The sequence below is a fragment of the Notolepis coatsorum genome (assembly GCF_963971535.1).
Source record: "Notolepis coatsorum genome assembly, chromosome: 3".
NCBI classification, from domain to species: Eukaryota; Metazoa; Chordata; class Actinopteri; order Aulopiformes; family Paralepididae; genus Notolepis; species Notolepis coatsorum.
Genome location: NC_140167.1, coordinates 94,270,844 through 94,276,889, shown reverse-complemented (window position 1 = coordinate 94,276,889; position 6,046 = coordinate 94,270,844). Strand labels below are relative to the sequence as shown.

General features: G+C 41.0%; 1 protein-coding gene across 1 annotated transcript in view; it reads left to right on the top strand.

The window, feature by feature from the left end:
* Positions 1–3,063: 3,063 nt before the first annotated feature.
* The window catches only part of LOC311225913 (uncharacterized protein), a gene marked incomplete at its 3' end in the record, with an annotated part of 53,887 nt that continues 50,904 nt past the window's right edge, over positions 3,064–6,046 (top strand). The window contains exon 1 of the mRNA XM_084311304.1: positions 3,064–3,115. The remainder of the gene's footprint in view (positions 3,116–6,046) is intronic.

Below are 6,046 nucleotides of genomic sequence, written 5' to 3'. Positions count from 1 at the left end.
CAAATAAACTAATTACTTAAGTTCCGTCAGTACAGACAGTTCTCAGTCTCTATCCGTGGAGGTATATAGAGGCTATGCTATGCTACTATGCTATGCTAATGCTTCTAGGATGAGGTTGGGATGGAGGAGATAGCAGCAAACAGATATCACCCACGCAGAGGGGAAAACATTCTATCCTCTGGACTGGACACCGACAGGATATTCCTTTAGTGATCCCCTTGGGGAGATTCAGTCATCATAGTAGCAGGGGGGGGGGGGGGGGGGTACAGTCCAGATAATGCTCAGGGTAATAGGGGAGCAATATATATAGGCAATAAACAAATTGTATCTAAATATAAAATAAACCGTATACACAGAGGTGCAGATGATGGTCTGTATACCCTATTGGTCATAATACAAGTTACAATAAATATAGGCAATATAAAATATGACTAAAAGTAAACAGTATACACAAAGGTGCAGATGATGATGGTCTGTACCTATCGGTCATAATATGCGTTATAGTTAGGGATGCTCGATATTGGCTTTTATACCGATATTACTCTTAATTTCCGATACCGATATCAACCGATACCGATATATGCAGGGTTTCCCCCCCCAAAAAATGGAATAATTTCAAGTAATTAACATTACATATCTCTTATTGTGGAATTAACACAACATTATGCATACTTTTGACAATAAATAAAATCAGAATTTGTTCTTACTTGCTTGCCTGGGTAAATAAAGGTTATATAAATGTAAAAACCGATACCGATATTTTCCGATATCACATTTTAATGCCGATATCGGCCGATAATATCGGTAGGCCGATAATATCGGACAACCCTAGTTATAGTCCATGCAGGGTTTAGTGGTTAAGAGTCAGACATTCCTAATAGTTCTCAAGTTCTGCAGCCGTTAGTTCTCCAGCTGCTGGCAGCAGTCTGTGCCCCCGGTTGTGGAGCCTGATGGCCACTGGCTTGAAGAACTGGCAGACGGGCACACAGACACACACACGTTGTTGACTTAGTAACGTTAGTGCTAGCTTGCTTGCTGTTGCTGTGGCCTTGTGTTTTGAAAGCGCTCCAATCCTTACTGAGCGGTGTGGAGGATCTAACGGTGATCCGGGTTAATATTAGCCGCGACAGCCTCGGATATTAGCCCTTCATTAGCTAAATCCGGAACTAACGTTAGCTTAGCAGTGTTTCTCATCTGTTTATCTGACGTACATTATCCTAGTTTAGCTTGGCTTAGGAGTCCATGGTAAAGTTGTATTATTTACAGTTTACCAAACAATAATTTTTCGATCCTCTGTAGATGTCCACGATATTGCATTTAGTTGTATTTTCATTTAATTTAGTGTACTTTCTGATGAGGACGTGGTCTTAGTTTGTCCAATGCGACCCTGGAAACACCACTTGGAAGACAAAAACATCTGATCGGCCAAAAACAACAGCTGCCTGCACCAATAACCAATTGGATGTTTTGGATCAAATGAAATGCAATATCATAGGCGTATATTCATAGATCAGAACTATAGCAGTGCATCTGTCTATATACACCCATGTGTTTTTCAGTTCTTTTGAAAGTCTTTCATTGTCAGCCTCCAATTTGTTAACCTTGGAAAAGAGCGCTACCTGTATAGCTGGTTAAGGACTGGTGGTTCTTGCTTGGTTTTCTGTGTTTCACCTGTTTTATAGCAACACTACTATCACTGACATCTATTTTATAGCAACACTACTATCACCGACATCTAAGAAGGGAGATCCCCCCTTGAACGGCCCTTCTAAGGTTTCTCCCCTCCACATAGCCTGTGGTGCTTTTTCCTATTGCTAGGTTTTTAGTGAGTTTTTCCTTACCTTCGCATGGGGTATGTCTGGGAGTGTTGCATTCTTTCATTTATTTATTTTACATTTTATTTTGGATTTCATGGTGTTTTGTTTTGTTCTTGATTTATTGTGATGTTTCTTCTTGACTTGTTTAAGACGTGTCCGGCCCGCGTGTAGCTTAATGCCAGCGGAAGAGTGCAAGGGCGCTTCCGCATTCTTCGCCGCGCATGCGCATGAGGTCCTCGCTTAGTTCAGACGCCCCATTCAACACGGTGAATCCCAAACTCGAAACTCCGTTAAGCTCCAGAGAGAGAGGCTGAAAACCGCCAGTTCTTGCCCGACGGATGGGAGCCGAATCGGGATCCGAGTTTTCTGATGAATAGCCCCAAAACATGGAGGTCGCGAATGGCGCCGGCTTCGCTGACCAGAGCTCTCTCAGATTCAAAATTGCAGCCTGGAACATACATGTTTCGGAACCAATGTGTAACTAGACAGTTACAATATAACATTTATATTAATTAACCCAGTTAATGCCTTAAGAGAAAGAGTCTGGTGGTCAATTACTACGGAAATGTTGTGTCTTACTAATAATAACTAATTCCGCGGTCAATATAAGTCTTCTATTGACCGCGGAATTAGTTATTATTATTATTAGTAAGACACAACATTTCCGTAGTAATTGACCACCAGACTCTCTCTTAAGGCATTAACTGGGTTAATTAATATAAATGTTATATTGTAACTGTCTAGTTACACATTGGTTCCGAAACATGTATGTTCCAGGCTGCGATTAAAACTTTGAATCTGAGAGAGCTCTGGTCAGCGAAGCCGGCGCCGTTCGCGACCTCCATGTTTTGGGGCTATTCATCAGAAAACTCGGATCCCGATTCGGCTCCCATCCGTCGGGCAAGAACTGCCGGTTTTCAGCCTCTCTCTCTGGAGCTTAACAGAGTTTCGAGTTTGGGATTCACCGTGTTGAATGGGGCGTCTGAACTAAGCGAGAACTTCAGGCGCATGCGCGGCGAAGAATGCGGAAGCGCCCTTGCACTCTTCCGCTGGCATTAAGCTACACGCGTCCGGCCCATGGGGACATTAACGTGTGTTGTCGGGCCTTACAAATACATTTGATGAATTTCAACTGAAAAGTTAGATAATTTGTTTTATTAGGATGAATGTAAAATGTACTGATATTTCTTTCCTTACTTTTCCCCAAGATTGGTCTGAATATAGCCTCTCACACCTTGGTTTGAGAGAACCATCACAGCTGGACCAGGAGAAGAGCTGTTTGGACTGCAGGGAAACAAGTATGGAAATGTTGACTTTAATCTGTAAACATTATGACTTTATAAGTGTTGACTTTAATCTGTAAACATTATGACTTTAGTCTGACTTTATAAATGTTGACTTTAATCTGTAAACATTATGACTTTATAAATGTTTACTTTAATCTGTAAACATTATGACTTTATAAATGTTGACTTTAATCTGTAAACATTATGACTTTAGTCTGACTTTATAAATGTTGACTTTAATCTGTAAACATGACTTTAGTCTGACTTTATAAATATTGACTTTAATCTCTAAACATCATGACTTTATTCTGACTTTATAAATGTTGACTTTAATCTCTAAACATAATTTATATTATAATAAAACACAAGATACTTGTGGCCTAACGATTAGGGCTGCACGATTAATCGTTTTTTAATCGAAATCGCGATTTGGAATGATGCAATTATCAAATCGCCAAGCCTGCAATTAAAAAAAAAAAAAAAAAAATTATTTAACCAGGAAGTCCCATTGAGATACACGATCTCCTTTGCAAGGTAGACCTGGCCAAGATGACAGCAATAACATTTGCAATACATCACACAGCAATAAAATGTGCGATACATCACACAAGAACATAATAAATGTGCATGTATACAATACATCACATGTAAACACAAAGCAGAATAGTCTACATGATAGTAAAAGTGTATAATACAGGGTAATACAGTAATTTTGCAGTTGGGACCCGACTACAGAAAGCAGCAACATTCTTCTTGTAATTTTTTTTTTAAATATGTTATAATCGCATCGCAAATCGCAATCGCAATATCTGTCAGAATAATCGCAATTAGATTATTTCCCAAAATCGTGCAGCCCTACTAACGATAAGGATAAACACTCAATGAAGAAACCCAATGGCCGTCACAACCCAGCATGCAGTTAGATGGGCAGCAAGAGTCAGCATATCACCAGGGTTATCAAGTGGGCACCGCCCCCTTCACTGGTGTTTCTTCAATTTAGGCCCACGACACCTCGGGAAGGCTCAACAAAAGCAGCAAGAGTCAGCATATCACCAGGGTTATCAAGTGGGCACCCCCCTTCACTGGTGTTTCTTCAAGTTAGGCCCACGACCTCGGGCTCAGCGGTTAGTTCCAGCATCCCAGAACCACCCCTCCATGCCAGCTCCCACTTTTCCATGATATTCACACGCCAAACCTCCCTATGTTATTCTATGTCAAAAATACAATTCCTACAATATTACACATGAAACAGCAACAAGATAGATAGATAGAACACTTTATTGCCATTTCAACACATGGTTGATTGGTATTTGTCTTGGTGCCAAACATACAGTACATACAGTATAAAAACATACAATATAAAAACACAAGCATACATGCGATGCAATCCCCACAACAGAGAAGAAAAGGAATACTCTTACCCTTTGTTTACATTGGCCCCCAGCTGACATTATTTCTCCTCAAACAAATCCACTGACATCTCATTTACCGCTTTTTGCAAGCTCTGCCCACGAATCCCCAACTCTCCCAATAATGATGAAGTTGATCGTGCTATAAATCATCTGTATCATACTTCCACCCGACAAACCCTAGCTTTACATCCTCACTGTTCAGTTTCTGCTGCCAAGTCTGCATATCTAAGTTATCACTCCCTCCAGGTAACACACAACGCCATGGTTCTTCAGATACTGGTGGATTCATTTTCTCTTCAATAATCTTCAATCCACACGTCAAACTGTACAAAAGGTAACATACATAAATAATACAAGTACATCTGTAGACAGTGGCATACCAATATGTTATATACATAATGCTAATAAAAGTAAGACAGACCTTGCTGGCCGCACATAACCGTGAGGGAATGAGCTTATGAGTCCACTTGAGGAAAACAAAAACTCCACAAAACCACAATAAAAAAACGATCATCAAATGACATAATTAGTGTCACATCTTCATGCATCTTCCTCTCAGACCAGAGTTGAGCCAAACAAATTAGCAACAGGTGTGTGCCTTTAGTGTGAGCCCCACCTGTGCAGGTGTTTATGTGCAACATCTAAAAATGTCCCGGTGCAACACGAACTAAAATAAACTTTCCGCTCAAACAAAATAAATATTAAAGAACGTAAATTATGGAAAAATATATTAACAAAGAAAATGCATGAAACAAGGCCATACAATATTTGTGGCAGTTAACCCTTTGAGTGCCGTTAACGTAGATCTACATTTCTGTGGCCCGACCGTTGAGTGCCAGAAACGTAGATCTACGTTTCTGTTTTGTTATTTCTTTTATTAGCTATTGCCATTCATAATCCATCGTGGCACCTTGTGCAGGCTGTCCTGAATCTGTCTGAGATTGCAAACGGCCAATACTGCCGCCTAACGCCTTGCGGCCGCTATTGCACTCCATTTGAAACTATGTGGTTTGTTTTCTTGGCCGAGCTGCGGCGTGGGGGCGGGGTCTGAACACTCCGGCAAGACAAGCAGTCACCACAGTTACCTCGACTAGGGTCCCCCCGCCCGCCCGTTCATGTGCAATGCTGGATAACGTCGGACAAGCGATCGCGATGAATATTTGGAATGGCGATCAGATAATTAGATTATTCTTTTTGCTGTACATCATAGACCAGGTAAGGACTATATGTTACCAATCTTGCGTTGATCCGATATTTTTTCCCACGATCGAAGCGTGTGTGTGGTGTGTCCCATTGGTAGTATCGCAGCACGGAGGGGCGCCCCGCTCCAAACCCCCTTTCATGCGTGCATGATGAAAGATAATACCGATAATCTAGCGTTGATTTCAGATTGATTGTTGATCCATGCGAGGAATGGCAACGTGTTTAGGGAATTCCACTAAAACGCAGTTTTCACGTCTTTTACTGAGATTACTCAGAATCACTCAAACTATACTCATATTCACCACGGTATAAAACGGAAATGTACGGA